At 39.2% G+C, this 21,628-nt stretch overlaps 1 pseudogene; it reads left to right on the top strand.

Annotated features, from left to right (window-relative positions):
* Positions 1-13,944: 13,944 nt before the first annotated feature.
* On the top strand, positions 13,945-14,813 carry LOC131918281 (non-POU domain-containing octamer-binding protein-like; annotated as a pseudogene).
* The last annotated feature ends 6,815 nt before the right edge of the window (positions 14,814-21,628 follow it).

The raw sequence follows: 21,628 nt of genomic DNA, 5'->3' as shown, positions 1-21,628 counted from the left end.
AGTGATTCTTCCTTCTCCCATGTCCCATAGCCAGTTAGCCAGTCAGTGAAAGATCATTTTCTGGGTTAAATCTTTTCTGTGAGTCTAGCAATTTCCATATTTGTCTTTGCAATATTCTCTGGAATCTGATGTTAATTAAGTATAATATATACATGATGGCTCACCATTAAGGGGAGACTTTTGATTTTTTTCCTAGGTCACTTCCTTTCTCACTGATATACAACTCCTTTCAGGGCACTGGTTGTATGAAGCTATGTTCATTATTATTGGTCTAATCTGAGACTACTTCTATTGTTATCTACCTAGAGATAAATAAGCAGGGAACACCTTCCTTTCTTCTATCCAATACAATTAAACCACCATGTCAGTGTTCAATATCAAATATGTTAACCATAATTCAAAGGTCCACCATTCACATAAAAAAATTAGCATGTTTTCCCTCAACACCTTTTTCTCTCAAATTCATAATCTGTAGGCAAGCAAACAATGGCCCAATAGTTTACTTCATTTATGTAGATTCTATTGATACTTGGATGCTCATCTTGTTTATGTCACAGCAGCTAGAAAATGAAAACAAAATTGAAAATGCTCAGTGGCTACATTTAGCTATTTACAGTGCACGAGCTTGCATCTGCTTGTGGGAAAATAAAAAGGATTGAACAGAGGTGTGACTGCTTACACTAGCTATACCCAGATATATCAAGGAAAACCAGTGCTCTGTTACTCAACCCAAGAAAAGAATTGCTTCCATGGGCTCCATTCCCAGGCACATGCTTCCTCCCTTGATTATTCAAGAGAAATCTCTGCACAGCCATACTAGACCAAAACTCATTACTTGATTGAAGCAGAATCTTCCTACTCAGCCTTATTCCTGCTGGAGGTGAAAACTGACTTGGGGCCCAAACTGTACCATTCAGGGAGGTGTAGGTCTCCTCACTCAGATGGGACCCACAAGAATGAATGATGTTCCAGCCACATCTAAGTCTTTCTCCATGAAAGTCACTTGTTATATTAACTTGAGTGGAGGTCTTCTAAAATCCGGAAGCAAGTCCCCAAAAAGGTTACTTAAGGGAATTTGTTCATTTGGATAAAATATGAGATCATTTCCTGGGAAGGACAGAATATTGATCCCTTGTTATAGTCAAATTAACAAGGTTTTCCAGTAGTATTTAGGGATTGAAAGGCCCCAATCTAAGGTGCCGCTAAGTGAACTTTGGGATAGCTGTTTCAAGAGGTCCCTGGGTCCTCCCATTTACCCTATCATTTCATTTTAAACACCAGCCCTTGGTTTTCTACTCATTTCTCCTAGAAATGTCTTCTAAGAATAAGTATCAGCCATACTAGCGAGCTCAATTGTGCTTTAACTGTCTATCTATGTCTCTGCAAGTCTCCATAACTCTGCCATCTGAAATATATATCATTCAGTGGAAAAGAAAGACAATGAAAGTAGGAAGTAGAACATGGGGAGGAATTAAGAGCAGGAATATATATATATATTGGTATGAAATATAGGTTTACAGAGCTTGCATGGCATTTACAGAGTGAACTTATGGAAATTCCTGCATAAAACCTGCCATGAAGGGAGGGCACATGGAGTTCCAATTACATGCTGAAGAATATTTATAAAGGATACATGCAGTGGATTGAGGGTCTTCCTTCTTGGGGCTATTGTTTGTATAATTCTAATAACCCAGTGAATGATCCAAAGCCTGTTTGCTTGTGAGCAACCTTAATTGCCCTCAGTGGGGTTTAAGTAAATAAATAAATAAAAAGATAGATAGATAGATAGATAGATAGATCGATAGATAGATAGATAGATAGAAGCTTGAAGCTCAAGGAAGTAATTTCTATGGTGTCATCATGATTTATTGGGATGGGGCAGCAGATCTAGATTTATGGAAGACTGGTGTGCCAGCATATGTGAAAAAACTTTCCACCCAAATATGAAAAAAATATTTGGAGAGGACAGTAGAGGTTCATCCTATTAGAATATACATTCTATGAGTTCTGTTTCTCTAAAGAATCCTGGCCGGGCGGTGGTGGCGCACGCCTTTAATCCCAGCACTCGGGAGGCAGAGCCAGGCGGATCTCTGTGAGTTCGAGGCCAGCCTGGGCTACCAAGTGAGTTCCAGGAAAGGCGCAAAGCTACACAGAGAAACCTTGTCTTGAAAAACAAAAACAAAAACAAAAACAAAAACAAAAACAAAAAAAAAAGAATCCTGAAAAACAAATACATAGAATGTTTTTATGGAAATTTTGGAGGCCAATATTCTAAAACTACTTGTGAAATCACAATATCTGTTAATTTCTTCAATTTTTCTCTAGTATCAACATTTTTCATAGATTGGTTGTAAAGCTAAGACCAACTAAGTCATACTGCCACCTACATTGTCTCTTATTTGTACACAACAAATTTACCATATTGATCTGATTTCAAATGCACATGGCAATTACTCACTATTTTCTTTTCCAGTTACACAGATGTATATCAGGGCCAAGGTTGAGGTCAGAAGTCACACATCAGCATGACAGGGTCCACTTCCAAATTCCTTCTCTATGACTGATCATTCTGGATTAATTCATTGGTTAATGAATGAAATATTTAATGAATTAATAAAATATTTGAGACTAAACATACATATAAAATAATATTTCCCAAACAATTCAGTAGAAAGATTTTTAATCATAAAGCTTGCCAGACAGCTGACAAGGACAGAAAATTTTTGTCCCCATGGGCATATGTGTAAAATATAAGAAAAACATCAAAGGGGTGGGTATGAAAGAGTGAAGAATAGTGCTAGTCAAGACTGTATTCCGGCATTTAGCTAAGTTTAAGAGTTTCTCTTGGGGTTATTGCATTACTAGCAAACAATTAACAGAATTTCATTCAGGAATCCAGTCTCATAAAATGAATATGGGGCCAGCTGCCATGGATTTGTCATCCCCTATGTTCACATATGTGCACAGATGTGAACAATGTACAAAACTATATATATTCAGAAGCATGTTGATTCACACCTCACAAAACAAACAACAAGAATTTTTTTTAAATGTGGAGACATGATGAAGTCCTTAGTGAATATGTTTTGCTTATCATGGGCAGGACAAGGTCAAGGAACTCAATACCTCAGACTAATGGGATTTGAAAAGGCTACTGAAGGTGGGGCTCTGTGGGATAGCAAAGTGTTACACTGGTAGAAGTTTGAGTGTTATCTCGTATGTCCTCTGAAGAGGTAACATATAACAAAGTGGATTACTGAACTATCCCCTCATTCTCACCTTCATAAAATCAATAAAATCTTACTCCTAACATATAAATGAAAATACAGTAACAGAATAAAAAGAAAATCAACAAGAGAAAGAAACTGTAATATGTAGAAAAGATGTCTCAATTGAGTAACATACTTTCAGATCAACTAAGTGTAGAGCATCTATTGTTCAGAATATTTTTTAAAAACACTGTAACGTAACCAGAAGATTGTGTTAATCAAGCAAATTCCAAAAGTAGACAATTCTCCAAAGTAACTATGACACTATGTTAAAAAAAATGTTTTCAGTATTTTCAGTGAAATATAACTATAAACAACCTGATACAAGGTGCACAATCCAACAGGAAGTCTGTCGAGTAGACAGGTCATTCTCATAGTATGACACTGGAATTATGCTATGCTGCATTTGTGTGTTTTATGAAAGTCTTCACAGTAGTAGGGAATGTGGGCCTAAATGAGATAGTATACAGCCTGGCTAGTTCCGAGACCCAAAAAGTCTCAACTAAGCTTGCACTTATTTCTAATGAAAGTGTTTTTTAAATATTAATATTTTATGTGTGTACTTATATGTCTGTGAGTACCCACATAGGCTAGAAAAGCATTTCAGACTCCCTGGAGGTGGAATCACAAGCTGCAGTAAATTGCCGAATCTGGATGCTGTGAACCAAGCTTTGGTCCTCTGCATGAGCAGTCTTAGCTACAACAGAACTTTATGTAGCTGTTTTTGTTTGTTTGTTTGTTTTGTTTTGTTTTTAACTTCAGCCAGAACTCCATGTCTATGCCAGGATTCTGGACATTTATCAATAATATACACCAGTTTCTTCTGTCAAGACCTTAAAGGGTCTTTCATGCATATTAAATAAACAAAAGTACATGGAAATAAGTTTTTGTTTTGGCATTCATATCCCCAAACACTTCCTGAGTTCTCAGTTATAGGCATTCCTGTAATCTCAGCATTTCCTTCATAAAGTAAAGTCATGGTGGACACCTGTAGGCACGAAATGAAACACTCTCCTTCTAGGCTCTAGACCACAGAAATTGTTTCCTACGTGAATGTGTGAATACAGTGGAGAAGCACCATACTCATGGGTATTAAAGTAGGAGTGAGTCCTAGCTGTGTGGGGTCACTGTACTTCTGAATTCACATGGTATTGATAGGTATTCATTGGTAACTGAACAATTTCCTAGGAGATATGTTGTTTATTGTGTTACTTCCTCATTTGAAATTAGGTTTTACCAGTTGATGGCCACAGAGAATGTAATAATAACTGCCTTCTCCTTGATTAAAAAAAAAAAAAAAAAAAAAAAAAAAACCTTTGGGTTTTTTTTTTTTTTTTCTCTGTGCAGGCAGAAGGACTCTTTAGAAAAACGCAACAAAAACACAGGATTGACTCGTGGAAACAGAATGCTAATGAGGAGATACTGGTCAGTAAGCAGAGATTCCTTGTGAAAAAGAGTGACAAGGAAATCTGCTGGTTAAATTTCTTTCAGTGGGAGTACAGAATACTACTCAGACAGTACAGAGAGATAATTATTTTCCAAGAATCCCATGCCTTACTGCACGTCATAGAAGTGAATGGACACACGGGGAAGACAGTATTGCCAGACTGAAGTGAAAATTTAAACCTTACTTTAGAAACCCGATTGAAAATTTGAACCTCTCTGATCTGTGAAGGCAGCAGGATGATAAATAACATTGCTAGTATTATACGTTTTAGTCCACAGAGGGCTTTAGATGACCCTCTTCTCCAGCTCCCCCCACTCTCCACACCTACCCCCATATCACCCCTATTCCCTCCTCATAGAAGGTAAGGCCTCCCTTGGGCAATCAAGGCAGGCTGGCATACCAAGTTGTGGCCAGACCTAGCCCCTCCCCGCTGCATCAAGGCTGAGTAAGGAAGGCATAGGGAATGTTAAAGGTCAAGGCTCTCAGAGCGTCTCAGTGGCTACAGGAGAACTGACTTTGCCATAGCAGTCCTTCACAATGGGTCCCCCAAGGAAGTGTAAGGAACAGCACATCCCTGGTCTCGGTCAGAAACTGATTCCAAGCTGCATCATATTCCTTGCCAGTGATGCAGGACTACAAGACTGAGGCATGGATGACGGATTTTAAAGCAGAAGCAAGCGGCTTCAGAAGCAGGCTCACATTTCTTACACGGTAAGCAGGAGCCTGTGACTCAGAGCCGGAGTGCGGGGAATTTCAGCAAATCCATGCCTCTGCTGGGTTTTCACTGGCTCTGTCACCTGCAGGATACAGGCGCAGCTTTCCTTTGTTTTCACAGCTTACAGTCAGGCTTTGGCTAGATCAGGTACCAGCTGGTACCTGGATTCTAGCCAGGAGCCTGACTGGTAAAATCCCTGGCTGCAGAGATTTTTATTACCTCTGGTTGCCTCTAATTGGAGGAGTGGGTGCATTCAAACAGAGAGTGGATCAAGAGCCAATCAGAAGAGAGATCTCAAACCTAGCCATGGAAAGCAAATGCCTGCGGTAACCTAGGTGATTTCCACCAGCGCAGCTGATTCATCTCCCTCTCCCTCCTCCCTTCATGTTAAAGCAGGAACAAGGAAAGTGAACGGGAGCGACAGGACAAAACATAATTTTCCCGATCTCTGCTTCCAATTAACAGACAAGAAAAGGTAGTGGTACCTAGGTGCTGATCACTTATCTACCTGCTCAGGGGTACATACTGGCTATGTACAAGAAAACCTCCATTTCTGTCTTCACCTTTCTGCTTGTGAACCTGGGCTGTCAAGTACAGCTTGCTCCTGTCTCTTTATGAGCCGCCTGTGTCAGTTTCTCTGGGTGCTATAATTATATTCTTTAATTGTAAAACTAACATATTTATGGCTATTAGAGTACCCTACGAAAAGCTGCTTGGGGTTGTAAAAAGAAATGTTTCTTTCAAGCCCTGCTCAAAATACACCAAATTATCACAGAGTATCACACAGTGTCATAATGATAAAGAAATGATTTAAGAAGTATTTATTTTAGAAAAGAAAAGCTTAAAATGTATGTAAATTCTCAACAATTCTGCATTGTGTAATTTTTTATGGGTAGTTACACAAGTGTCTGTAGGCAGGTGGCAAACATTTTTGTTTCTCAGGTACAATTAATATTCACAAAATTTATTCAATATTAATATATGAAATTGTGTATTTGTAAAATTCCAGTCCATCCCCTACACTAGAATTCCTCTCCAATTACCACTATCACTATTCCATGTGATGTTCATACATGTTTCATCTCTTTAGTAACAACTAAGTTCTTTATGGCACCTGTGTGTGCATGGATATGGGACCATTTATTGGAAAATGGGCAGCTTCTCAGGGTTTGTATCCCTGAGAAAATCTGACTATTTCCTTCTGTCAGCTCATTAAATACCCATAGCCAACCTGATAATGCTTAGGATTCATGAGTCCTGCCTTTAGCCAAAATACTGGGATTTTGGTTAGCTAGATATAGTTAAAGAAATGCATGTGAGGCCGGGAGGTGGTGGCACATGCCTTTAATCCCAGCACTTCGGGAGGCAGAGCCAGGCAGATCTCTGAGAGTTTGAGCCCAGCCTGGTCTACAGAGAGAGATCCAGGATAGGCATCAAAACTACATAGAGAAACCTTGTCTCAAAAAATCAAAAAAGAAAGAAAGAAGAAAGAAATGCATATGCAATTACAAATGTCAGAAATCCATGAGTCCTACTATGCTTAAATATCCATCATCTACTGGTTTGATGAAGATGTACATTACCACTGGCTAATTTGATATAGTGCTTCCTCAAGGAATAGAACTTGACAAGCAGTCTAGCCTAGCTAGCCAGTAAATCTCAGAGATTTTCTTCTGATGATGTCTTCTGTATTCCACTGGACTAAAATTTTAGGACATGTGCAAGTGTCTGTGCATTTCCTCTGTAATTCCCACATGTATAATGGAACAAAAGCAGCACAAGTTCTCTCCCATGTATTCCATCATAGACCACTAAAAACCCTCACCTTTGTTCCTTCTACTTTCCAGTGTGGTACAGTTAGTAATTCTTTACAATACTAAGGCCTTAGAGACACCACCCCTACATCATTAAGAATGTTATTCTTTCTACTCTTTACCACTGTGCTGTGTTCATATAAACACTGCAGCTAACCACCCTACAAAATTTCAAGGTAACTTCACGATTTTAACATTTTTTTCAACTGTCATCATTTCTCAAGTATTAGCTACTATTATGTTATTGGTGGCTTGATGTCACAAAGCCACACTTACATTGTTTATATCTCTCGTGAGTATTTCAGGTTTATATCTTGACTAAGGAGAAAAATTATAACTGATATTGTAAATCTTGACAACTACCAGTGACTGGTGAGATCATGGACCCTGAAGGAGATCATGCCTGTGCCAATTTCCAGAAACAGCATAATTTATAAGTTTTCTAATTATCTACCCTTATACCCAAGAACATGTTTAGATGTCACTCTCAGCAATAATCTTTATTTTTAAGAAGACAGAGACCATTATAGAAATCTGCAATTGCTCAAAATGCAAAAATAACTGATAGTGTTGTATCCAACCCCAATAGAGAAATCCAAAAACATTCCATCAAGCCAAGACTCAGAAAATATTGCAGAAGTACAGCAGAATTACTATAAGATCCAGAGAAACAGGATGTCTGCTGTGAGGAAAGTATCTTCTATACATGATATAAAATCTGGACCCATAAAATTTCAACATCATGCATACCAAAAGAAGATTAGCACGATAACACCACAAGTTGACATGGTAATTTTCATGGGAAAATCTCTTATGCCCCATCGTCAGCTGGAAATCTTCAGGCAATTAATTGATGATAACAGCGGGAAAATTGCTATTCTCCTGGGACAAGCATCCTGATAGGCTATTTGATACTAAGAGGTCAGCCTAAACTTATGTACATACAATCAACACCTAATATACACTTACTGTGTAAGTAAGAATAATAATCACTAAGAAGAGGTAATAAAATTGAGAGTGAATCAAACAGAGGTTGGGCCTAGAGTTACATGGAGGAAGCATGAAAATAATGTCAATATAGCGTTCATGTAGCATTTTCTCAAATAAACCATAGAAACTTCTATATGTGAATGGAACTTAAATGGAGTCATCATATATTCAGAGAGACACTGTCCCAACTAGAAGTCTTATTCCACCAAGTCAAAGCTCCCATGCAAGGTATTGGCTAATTCTTGTTGAATCATTGGCTGAAGACGTCCAATAGCCCTCCACACAATAACTGATAGTGGTGTATCCAACCCCAATAGAGAAATCCAAAAACATTCCATCAAGCCAAGACATCACAGATCATTTCCAAGCCTATGTTTTAATCTCCACAACTGGATGGTACAGTCCTTTTGCTCAGGATACTTACTTATTTCATCAAAAATGGATAAATTGAACTTTGCTACAAAGAATCTTTACCCCTACTGAAATAGTGTTCATAATTCTGGAAGGTTCACTACATGTTACTGGAGGAGAAAGAACTCTTAAACATCACCAGCTACAATCATTGCAAACCTACAATAGTGATCTGCCTTAAAGACATGCTGGTATAACAGTGACACAAATATGAAAGTAACCAAACACATTTTTATTAGTTTTAAGAGCTGTAGCCCATACCTGCCATTACTAAAGTGGCCAACCTGAGAATAGGAAGATCATGATTATAGGTGAAATCATACTACTATTAATCTGCTATGAGAACATTAAAATAATATGACACCTAATAGAATACTGCTATACTCATAGATCAGTGCATAGTTCATTCTTTATCAGGGATATTTCTTCTTGTACTAAGTGGGTAATTGCATGGGGAATTTAGCTTGACCTATGTGTAGAAAGTGAGATATTTTGAACACTAGGTTCTAAATGGGAGGTCTTCATCAAACCTCTCCCCACAAGTCTCATGTGTCTAGGTGGATGAGGATACAGAAATATTCTAAGAGCTAGAAGTGGTAGATGAGTCCCAGGAAACATTTTCTAGATACAACAGGACTGACACACATAGAAACCCACAGGGATTGTGGCATCAGGCACAAAAGTGACCAGGTTCAAAACAGATGAAATTCCAGGGAGGAGAAGTGCAGTAGACACAAATTCTACCCTTACCCAAGCAGGAATTTGATTAATTGTTGCTGGAGAGAATAATTTCTAAGAATAAAGTTAAAAAATCAGGGTTTTTTTTTTCCACTGGAGTGTCACTGGATATATCAACCAGTACAGACAAAAATCTTTAAGACTCTGTACCCACCTACATGATTTGAAGAAAAATATTAGTTATAGAAATGATCTTCCAAAAAATTTAGTGTAAATACTATCTATGCAGGTACTGAATACCCCAAGGTAGCTGCAATTTTAAAATAATCCAATGACAACGTTTTTGGCCATTTCAATTGAACATTGTAATAAAAGGCATCTTTGGGATGTTATTAAGAGAATATGAAACCTGTGCATTAAGTATGCCATGCTTAGGACAAAAAAAATCTACAGCTTTTGTGAAGGACATAATGTTGTATATAGAAAACACAGAGATTGAAAAGTATGTTTACCTAAACAATTTCAGCAAACATGTAGGAAAACAAGACAATACAAAATTTCAATTGAATTCCATACACAAGCAATGCAAACAGGAATTGAAAGTCAGAAAGCAAGTGGTTTTACCATACCATTCAGCAGAGTGTTGCGGCAAGCATCTGAACTGGGAGGTTCTCATGATGCTGAGAGGAAGCATGGCTTTGGGGACGAGGTTGAGACCACAGTGGGCAGCACAGTGAGGCTCTGTATCAGAAGCACATGGAATACATTAATATAATAACACTGGAATAAACGCAATCTGTATATACTTTAAACTGCAAACACAAAAGTAATATGCATATAATATTCCAGAATTAAACTTAACAGTAACTGCTCAGGAGTTATGTAAAGAAAACAGTGCAATTCTTCCAAGAAATATCAAACAAGGCACCAGAAAGACAGAAGAATGCCATCATCTATGTACCATTGTCTATGTAAAAATATACTAGATTATGAAGTACTCTCTTACTGTTTATACATACATATATATATTATATATATATAATATATATATATATATATATAATTCCAAATAAGCCCTTAATTTATATATCACTTCTTACAAAACTTCCTTATAAAACTTCTAGACAAGGTTGTCTTATTTAAGAACATGATTTTCTTACTTTTCTATTGAAAAAATGATTCAATACAATATATCCCAACCACAGTTTCCCCTCCCTCCACACCTCCTAACTCTCCTCCACCTCCCCTTTCTTCAGATCCACTCCCCTTCCCTTTCTCCTTCAGAAAAGATCAGGCCTCCAGGAGACAACACCTAAGCAGGACAAAATAAGATACAATAAGACAAGGCAAAATCCCTCATATCAAGGCCAGACAAGGCAACCTAATAGGAGCGAATCAAGAGCCAGTTAAAAAAATCTGAGATATACCTGCTCCCACTGTTAGGAGTCTCACAAAAATATTAACCTGAACAGCCATAACTTATATGCAGAGGGCCTGGTGCAGAACCATACAGGCCCTGTGAGTGCCACTTCAGTCTCTTTAAGCTCATTCAAGTCCTGCTTAATTGATTAGGAGGGCCATGTTCTCCTGGTGTCCTCAGTGGCTTCTGAATTCCATTGTCTTCCCTCCCCCTTCTCAGAAGGGTTCCCAATCTCCTAAAGGAGGGATCTGATGAAGGAAGACCACCAATTTAGCCCCTCTCTCTGCAGCAAAATGTCTCTCTGTGAATCTCTGCACCTGCTCTCATATGCTGCTGGAGGAAGTCTCTCAGATGGCGACTGGACAAGGCACCAATCTATGAGTATAGCAGAATAGCATTAGAAATTGTTTTGGCCAGTTTTTTTTAATGTTTATTTCTGATATCAGTGGATTGTCATTACTTTCGTTGTGTTTGTTTTGGTTGTATTGCTTTAGACAAAGTGTCACGAGAATAAACATTGATTACAGTGAACCTCTTCAGGTATTGATTAGCTATATAAATCCCTCAATTGTTAAAATAGCAAACCAGTTTAATTTAATATACTAACTTCATTTAGATAGCAAACACTAATTTGGAAATCTCTGCTGTGAACCCTATTTTTTAGCTCTGTCAGTGCTATGACCCATCAAAACTTTATGCCAGAGTCTTTAAGGCAGTCGGGTTATTATCAGAGATAAACATAATTTAATACTAGTCATTAATTTTAAATGCTTTTAATCCCATTATATATAAGAATTTGTTAACAGAATAAATCATACCAAGTAACCTAAAAATAACAAAAACCACATTTTTAAATTATTAACAGTACCTCCAAACATCTTAAATGTTTTGACTCATTGACTAGAAACTGAAAATTATGAAGAAGACCCAAATCTTCAAAACTATTAGATATTATAACTATTCCCTTCCAAGGCCTTGATATTTTACTTTTGATCCAATGGCTGAACTCACATAAAATTCATAAGGGACTCTAGGATAGCAGACACTGACACAACATCCAGAAATCAATAGTGAAGATTCAGAGTTTCTATATCCTGAGTGAGTATAACCATGGTGTTCTCTTACTGTTGAATGGTTAAAGTAAAAAATGAATGGAATAAAATTTAGAGCACAAAATCGAGCAAATAAGCCAGAATTAGTGGTGCATACTTTTAATCCTAGTGTGTATTGTGTTGTGTGTGTGTGTGTGTGTGTGTGTGTGTGTGTGTGTGTGTGTGCATGGGGAGAGTGAGACTCTGGTGGATCTCTGTGAGATTGAAGCCAGCATTGTTTATATAAGAATTGGGGCATTCAAACCTATATAGTATGTCCTTCTCTAAAATAAAGGGAGACATAATATATATTTTATGTGGGGACATAGAAGCTTATGTATTTTTTCATGTGTACATGTATCGAGGTGTGTGCAAAGACGTGTTAATGTAAGAGGTCAATTCACATAGACTCCTCTGACAATCTCCAATTTATTTTTGTGACAGAGTCTATAATTTAACTTATAGATTAGCAATGTTTATGAACTGTCTATCCCATACTGGGATTAAAAATAGATAATACCATGCTTATTTATATGCAGATTCAAGGGGTTGAATTAAAGTCCTTCTACTAAACTGCATACAGATCATACACTGTTAAATCCCCAGTATTGGACATTTACATTTAAGCTAAATAATCTTAATGTAAGGTAAAATTATACAGAGGTGGAGTAGGACAGACAGCTCAACAGCTAAGAACAATGGCTGTTCTTCTAGAACACACTAGTTTGATTCTGAGTACCTACATAGCAACTCAAAAGTGTCCGTACCTCCAGTGCAGGGCATCCAACAACATTTTCTGACCATTGAAAAGCAGAATAAAGGCAGATACTCTAAAACATTCATGAAAGCAAAGCACTCAAATACAAAAAAACCCAATAATTTATAAATGCATATAAAAGAAAATTTTTCCAAAATATATTGTTGACTGTCAATGAAACAGTAATAATTAAAAAGGAAGCAATGTACACAAGAATAACATATATTCTTTTAAGATTAAATAAACAGACAATATATTACATGACACACAAAAATGATAAAAATTAGTCATTATCTGAATTGATGGACAGGAAATATTTTGCAAATCTACAATCTATTCATAAAAAAAACATTCAGCAAGTCAGGTAGAGAAATGAATTTATTTTTTCCTATGAAACTATTTTTTATGTACCCTTCTTTCATACATTATATCCTGACCAGAGTTTCCCTTCACTCCATTCTTCCCTGATACCCCAACCTCCCTTCTCTCCCAGATCCATTCCTCCTGCATATATTTAAGCAAACAAGAGGCCTCTCAGAGATATCAACAGAACATTGTATAACAAGTTACAATAAGACTAGGCACAAACTCTTATATCAAAGTTAGTTAAAGCAGCCAAGTAAGAGGCAAAGGGTCCCAAGAGGAGGCAAAAGAGCCTGATGTACCCCACTACCACTGTGTTTAGGAGTTCCACAAAAACACCAAACTATATAACCATAACATATATGTAGAGGACTCGGGCCAGACCTATACAGGCTCCATAGTTGCTGACTGTCATCACATCAGCATCAGAGAGACTTCATCCAGCAGCTGATGGGAGACCTACACCCAAACATTATGCAGAGCTTAGGAAACCCCATGGAAGAAAGACTGTGGGAGCCAGAGGGGTCCAGGACACCATGAGAACATGGCCTACAGGATCAACTAACCTGGGCTCATAGGGTAACACAGATACTGAAGTGGGAAATGAATTTCTTAAACCCTAATGACATCTGAAAAAAATGACATGCAGCATTTTATTTTCAAAGGCATAACCTTGTGGATATAAAAATCTAAAGGAACTTACAAAACCCCATTCAAAATATAAAAGAAGTTTATCATTGATGAAACTCATATGATCAAAGTAAATGTCCAGTTGCATTTCTATGTAAAAGATACTCCAACAGTTAACCCAAAGAACAAAGATATTAAAGAAATACATGTCAGGCTTGGTGATGTTCTTGTGAGCACAGCTCACTAGAGCATGAAGGAACACATGAGTATAAGACATGGAGACCTGCCTTGGCAACACAGAGAGCACCAGTGAGAAGTGACAGATTCTAAATATAAAGACTCTTCAGTGAAATTTTCAAATGAGTAGACCACCAAGGAAGCATTGTCAACACCACAAGCAGGAGCACCAACAGCACCAGCAGCACCACCAGCAGCAGCAACAGTAGCAGCAGCCATCCCCACCAATATCTGCAAATGGACAGCAGGCCAACCGCCAGAAAGAAAGTTTGACTATTGACCTGAAGAATTTTAGAGAAGAACTTCACCCAGCATAGCTGTCTTTTTGAAGGCACACTTCCCCCTGATATCACTGAGGAGGAAATTAGCCAAATTTTTGAGAACTATGGGGAATTAGGTGACTTTTTCATTCATAAGGATAAAGGCTTTGGCTTTATTCACTTGGAAACATGAACAGCAGTGGAAATTGCCAAAGTTGAGCTGAAACATATGCTCCCATGTGGAAAGCAACTGTGTGTATGCTTTGCCTGTCATAGTGCATCTCTTACAATTCACAACCTCCCTTAGTATGTGTCCAATGAACTGTTGGAAAAAAGCCTTTTCTGTGTTTGGTCAGGTGGAGATGATCAATAAGTAAGGCAGGCCCTCAGGGAAAGGCATTGTTTAGTTCTCAAGAAAGCCAGCTGCTCAGAAATCTCTGAATAGATGCAGTGAAGACGCATTCTTGCTAACCACATTTCCTTAACTTGTAATTGTGGAGCCTCTGGACCAGTTATACGATGAAAAGGAACTTCTGAAGAAGCTGTTTATAAACAAACAATTTCACAGGGAATGAGAGCAGCCACCCAAATTCTCACAGCCTGGGTCCTTTGAATATGACTATGCCATGCACATGAAGGCACTCATTAAGCTGGGGAAGCAACAGCAGGACGAAGTGGACTAAAACATCAGGGAGGCTTGTGAGAAACTAGAAATGAAGATAACATCATAACTTACACAAGTCTCTACCAGAGCAGTCAGCTTACTCAGTATAGTCAGCTCAGTAGACACAGAAGGAGCTCAGCTGCTTCTGTAGCTATTCAATAATACTTTTCCACGAAGTTTTACTACCAGGACATATGGCAAACAATTACCTCTCAATCAAGACTGCCACTGTATAGCACATGGAAGAAGATGGCTGTCCTGTGATTTATCCAAGAGACATCCCCTAGCACAGTGGCCTCACATTATTGACATGTCTTACTACCATATGTACTAGCCATGCCCCAGCCACTATACAACTCAAACACCATAGAAACAAAGATGAATGTAGAATTTTCTCCCCAAATCCCCCATTCAACATTGCCTCAGTTGCCTCTCTCATTTCCCATACAAAGGACAGCATCCATTCTTTTTCCAAACTCATCCTTGGTCTGTCATTATGTCCCATTTATATCACATGCTGCAAAACTTCTGTTCTTTGAAAAGAGAGGTAAATAGCTTCTAAAGCTCTTCCTAATGTAACAATGGGGAACTACTGAACACAACTTACACTTGTTCATAGGAAAAACTAAGGTCCTTGGGCTTATTTGCATAGTGTAGGTAATTGGTTACTTACTAGAATGTGGAAGTTCTAACACAAAAGCTGGAACAGGGAGTCTTTTACAAGTAGGGATAATGGATTTCCCATAGCTGCATATATGGAGCCTCCCCCCCACTGCTACACTTCTCTGAGACCATATTAATTTATGACAATGTTGCATATAGAAGGTAGGAGGGTGAGGCTGGATACTCAGGTAAGGGTCTCTTGACTCTGCTTGCTCTTCCATGTGATTATGGAAATAGTCATCAAGCCAAGCTAGGGTTTATAATCTGACACACAAAGAAAAAATGATTGATTTTGTTACACCAGTGCTTAGAGGCAGAGGAATGACCAAAATCAAAGCTATGGAAAATTCAGCAGAAAGCAAAATGAACATATCTGTATTTGTTTCTACCTAGTGCTTATTAGGACACCATCTTATTAGAGGTGGGAAGTCAGACTCCAAGTAGCTCACCTGTGACATACTCACATGGACACAAACACAGAAATAAAAATAAATCTTAAAAAACATAGTATATAAATGTCATACTGGGTACAAATAGCATTATTTGTTATAGCCAGAACCTGGAAACAACCTAGATGCCCCTCAACTGAAGAATGGATAAAGAAAATGTGGTACATATACAGAATGGAGTACTGCTCAGCAGAGAAAAACAATGACATCATGAGGTTTGCAGGCAAATGTATGGGACTAGAAAATATCATCCTGCTGGGCAGTGGTGGTGTACACCTCTAATCCCAGCACTCGGAGGCAGAGCCAGGTAAATAAATCTCTGTGAGTTCAAGGCCAGCCTGGTCTACAGAGTAAGATCCAGGACAGGCACCAAAACTACACAGAGAAACCCTGTCTTGAAAAACCAAAAAGAAAAGAAAAGAAAATATCATCCTGAGTGAGGTAACCCAGACTCAGAAAGACAAACATGGTATGTACTACTCACTCATAAGTGGATACTAGATATAAAGCAATAGATAACCAGACTGCAACACGCAGCTCCAGGGAAGCTAGCTAGTAAGGAGGACCCTAGGAAAGACTCAGTGATCGCCCAGTGATGGAAAAATGGATGAGATCTACATAAGCAAACTGGGAGTGGGGGTGGGGTAATGGAGGGCAAGGGTCAGGGGAAAGCGAGCTTAGGAGAGCTGGAGGCTTGAGCTAGATCAGGAACAGAGTGAGAGAACAAGGAAATAGATATCATGATAAACGAAGACACAATTGGAACAGGGAGAAGCAGAGTGCTGGGAAGGTTCCCAGGAATCCACAAAGATGACTCCACCATAGACTATTGGCAATGGTCGAGAGGGTTCCTGAGCTGACCTGCTCTGGTGATCAGATGGCTGAATACTCTGTCATGATAGAACCCTCATCCACTGAATGATGGAAGCAGATGCAGAGATTCACGGCCGGATCCCAGACGGAGCTCCAGGAGTCCAATCGACCAGAGAGAGAAGGGATTCTATGAGCAAGAGATATCGAGACTATGATGGGAAAATATACAGAGACGACTAGCCAAACTAGTGGAAATGCATGAACTGTGGACCAATAACTGAGGATCCCCCATGGTACTGGACTAGCCCTCTGGATAAGTGAGACAGTTGCTTAGCTTGAACTGTTCAGGAGGCTCCTAGGCAGTGGGACCAGGACCTAGCTACTTGGAACCTAGTGCCTATGCTGAGATACTTTGCACAGCCTTGGTGTAGGGAGGAGGGGCTTGAACCTTCCTCAGCTGAATTTACCAGGCTCTGCTGACTCCCCATGGGAGACCTTGCCTTGGAGGAGGTGGGAATGGGGGGGGGGTGAGTTTGGGGGGAAGGCTGGGGCATGGAAGGAGGGAAGACAGGGGAATCTGAGATTGATATGTAAAATAATTTAAAAAAACTCCTAATAAAAAAAGAAGAAAAACAGTCTATATAATTGGGGAAATTAATTAGAATTTTAAATTCTATAATCAAGATTTTATATTCTCCTTTCAGATATATCTTTCTCATTTCAAAATACATTATAACATAAACTAAGGTAGCAGCTGGGTGGTGGTGGCACATACCTTTAATCCCAGCACTCAGAAAACAGTGGTGGGCAGATCTCTGTGAGTTTAAGGCCAGCCTGGTCTACAGAGCAATTTCCAGGACAGGCTCCAAAGTTACATAGAGAAACCCTGTCTTAAAAAAACCAAAACAAACAAACAAACAAATAAAATAAAGTAGCAATGACTTGCATTGGTAATCAAAACTATCATTGATAGGTGAGTGAATTGTGTTTAGTGGTTTGGGGACTTCATAGTCTTTGATCAATTCAGTGGAAATATTTAACAGGCCCAGCAGACAACTGAAGAGAAAAGCAGTTATGAGAAATGTGTCTGGGTTCTCAAGAAAACAGCCACATGATACTAAATATTCTGCAGGGCAATTTTTTCTGCTGTTGTGGGGTCTGTGTCCACACTTAAGCCAAAAGAAATCACAGGCCAGAGTGTTCTAATACAAAGGCATCCTGGGCTCCCTCTGGTTAGAGCTTGGCCTCCAATCCTTATGCAACTGGCTAATAAAGAGCTGCATCGATTCTAGTGAGAAATAAAACCTGAGTATATAGTTTGATTTCACTAATTGCTGACCCTAGAGGAATTTGAATTTCTGACAAGTGGCTTCTTTACAATTTGTTTTAGTGGAATTTTGTCTCATTTAGGCATTTGAGAGGAAAGACTAAATATTATTTTCACATTTTTATTGCTTCCTCCCACTGTTCAAGTCCTTGTGGGTGGCAGCAAGGGTACTGTGGGTTATGAAAAGGCTTTAACATCTAAGATGTAAAAGAAATCTTCCCATCAGCCAGTTGCTGGAGTCCCCTTTATACAGACTGCTTTTACTTGAAGTCACCTGCTTCCAGAAGTATATTTTCCATCACCTGCCCTTTCACAATGACCCTGCTTCTGCATCACAGAAAAGAAAGACCCAGAGACCAAAAAAAAATGGGGTACAGATATAAATCAAGTATTCTCAATACATAAACATCAAAAGGCTGACAAACAAATAAATATTCCCCACTCTTAGCCATCAGAGAAATGCAAATCAACTTTGAGATTTCATCTTATATCTGCCATAACGGCTATGAACAATAAAACAAGCGACAGCTCATGCGAGCGAGGATGTAGAGTAAGAGGAACTCCCATACATTGCTTGTAGAAGTACAAACTAGTAGAGCCACTATGGAAGATAGTGTGGTGATTCCTCAGGAAGATGGGGCTCAATCTACCTCAGGCTACAGCTATACCACTCTTATGGATATACCCAAAAGATGCTACATTCCACCAAAGAGTCATTTGTTCAAACATGTTCACCACTGCCCTATTCATGAGCACCAAAAATTGGAAACAACCTAGATGTTCTTCAACAGAAGAATACAGAAAGAAGACGTGGTACATTTACACAGAGGAGTATTACAGGTACTAAGAATTATGACACCATGAAATTTGGAAGTAAATGGGCAGAACTAGAAAAAAATGTCCTGAGTGAGTTATCTCAGACTCATAAAGAAAAAGATGATATGTGTTCACTTATATGTGGTTAATAGACTAAATCTTTAATAACAGAGATACAATCCATAAAACCATAAAGGATCAGTACCTTGTTTAACATTCATTGATTAAGCTTCTTCCTGCAGTATATGGGGAAAAATATAGAGACAAACAGCCAGACGCTACAGAGAGAGAGAGAGAGAGAGAGAGAGAGAGAGAGAGAGAGAGAGAGAGAGAGAGAGACTCTGGAATACTCAGCCCTAAATGGTATGTCACCATCAAATCCCTGTATTGCTTTATCATGGATGCCTTTTAAGAAATTTATCAGTCTTTAAAGACTCCCCTAATATGATTAGCACAGAATGTAGCTTTCTGTCTTGTTGGTTTTGTTTGTTGGTTGGTTTTGTTTTGTTTTGATTGAACTTAAGCTCAATACAAATCTTGACACCTTTGTTTGCTGATATAGCAGGGACATCTTTTACTTGGATTGCCCTACTCTTACCTTCTCCAGATTGCATTCCCATTTTACAGATTTGCTGGTCTCAATCATTTACTCCTAGAGAGGTATTTTCTACATTATAAATATACTGCCACCATATCCAGAGGGCCTAGTCCAGTCCCATGGGGGCTCCACAGCCACTAGTCTACAGTTCATGGGCTTCCACTAGTGTGGCTGGTCATCTCTGCACATCTTCCCATCATGATCTCGGCGTTCCCCACCTGCAGAATCCCTCCTCTCTCTCATCAACTGGATTCCCTGAGCTCAGCCTGGTGCCTGGCCATGGATCTCTGCATCTGCCTCCATCAGTCACTGGACAAAGGCTCTGTGATGACAGTTAGGGTATTCACTAGACTGGTCACCAGAGTAGACCAGTCCAGGCACCCTCTAGACCACTGCCAGCACTCCAAGGTGGGGTCATCCTTGTAGATTCCTGAGAGCCTTCCTGGCACCAAGGGATCAGGATCTGTCCCTGGTACATAAGCAGGCTTTTGGGGGCCCAGTGACTGTGGTGTGACACCTTGTGCAGCCTTGGTGCAGTGGGGAGGAGCTAGGACCTACCTAGGCTCAGTGTGCCAGGCTCTGCTGACTCCCCATGGGAGATCTTAATTTGGTGGATGTGGAGATGGGGGGTGGCTATGGAGGAAGGGCTGGAGGGTGGGAGGAGGGAGGGGGAGGGGAATCTGTGGGTGGTATGTAGAGTGAGTAGAAAATTTCTTAATGAAAAATGAAAATAAATGAATAAATAAATAAATAAATAAATATACTGCCTCTTGAAAAATCTCATCAAAGACAGTAAATCTTTATGCTAGTCTAGGCACCCTGGTTGAATCCAGTTATTACTAAGTTTTTGCTTCAGACAGCTCATGTGACAAAAAGCACCATCCATTGCTTTCCTTATACCTGGTTCCCGCAGACATACCTGTACCAGCTCTATTATTCTCCACCCTGTGACATCCATGGGGATCTTCCCTGGAAATGCACAAATATCTATAATGGCTTGTATGAAACCATTCATCAGGGAGACATTCCTCTTGCACTACCTCACTTTATGTAGCATTTGTCTCAAGGTGGTAAAGTAGTTAGATAGCTCAGTTTCTCTACTTCCACAGCTTTCTGACTTGTCCTTTCTTCTCCAATGTCTCACAGCCTAAAGAGACAGACTGTGAGAGAATTTTTTCTTTGTTGGGCTAAAGCTTTTCTGTATATACTAATATCCCAGTGTTTAAAAGTCATTGATTATAATTGTCTTTGTAAGTACCTCTGGAATCTGACCATACTTAGGATTACTATCTACATGGATACTCACTGATTTCCCCTTTCTCTGTATCAATTTGGACTTAAGGGATATCTTTTGTTTCTTTCTAGCTCATGCTGTTCGTTACTGATATAGGACTCCTTCCATGGACTCCGGGTTTGTGGGTACCAAGGTTTGCTCTTTATTATTGTTCTAATTGGGGCCTCTTAATTTTTTAGAGATTAAAAAAACAAACAAACAACAACAAAAACCAGAGTGGACAACTCCATTTCTTGTACGTTATCCAATTCATCCACCATAGAAGATGCCAAAACCAAGGATTTCTGCCTTTTATCCTATTCTGACACGATTCCCAACTTAAACTAGCAGTCTTCCACAGAGCTGCTAGCTTACCCAGAAACAAATCTCTAATCGCACATACCAGGAGACCTGTTGCCTGTACGGCTACTCAATGGTACTTCTTCCCTCATGTGTGATGCTTGAGGCTGCTGTGGGATGGTCTGTATGTCAAGTGTGTTGCTGATTGGTCAATAAATAAATCACTGATTGGCCAGTGGCTAGGCAGGAAGTGTAGGCGGGACAAGGAAGAGAATAAAGCTGGGAAGTGGAAGGCTGAGTAAGAGAGACACTGCCAGCCGCCACCATGACAAGCCACATGTGAAGATGCCGGTAAGCCACGAGCCACGTGGCAAGGTATAGATTAATGAAAATGGATTAATTTAAGCTGTAAGAACAGTTAGCAAGAAGCCTGCCATGGCCATACAGTTTGTAACCAATATAAGTCTCTGTGTTTACTTGGTCCAGTCGGAGCGGCTGTGGGACTGGCAGGTGAGAGAGATGTGCCCTGATTGTGGGCCAGGCAGGAAAACTCTAGCTACATGAGGCAAATGAAAAACACCCATGCATAAATAAGGACTGCCACAGCATACCACAGAAAAAATGACTAATATTTTTTCACTCC

This window comes from Peromyscus eremicus, chromosome 1 (genome assembly GCF_949786415.1).
Source record: "Peromyscus eremicus chromosome 1, PerEre_H2_v1, whole genome shotgun sequence".
NCBI lineage: Eukaryota > Metazoa > Chordata > Mammalia > Rodentia > Cricetidae > Peromyscus > Peromyscus eremicus.
The sequence above is the reverse complement of the archived record's forward strand: the minus strand, read 5'-3'. Positions and strand labels throughout refer to the sequence as shown.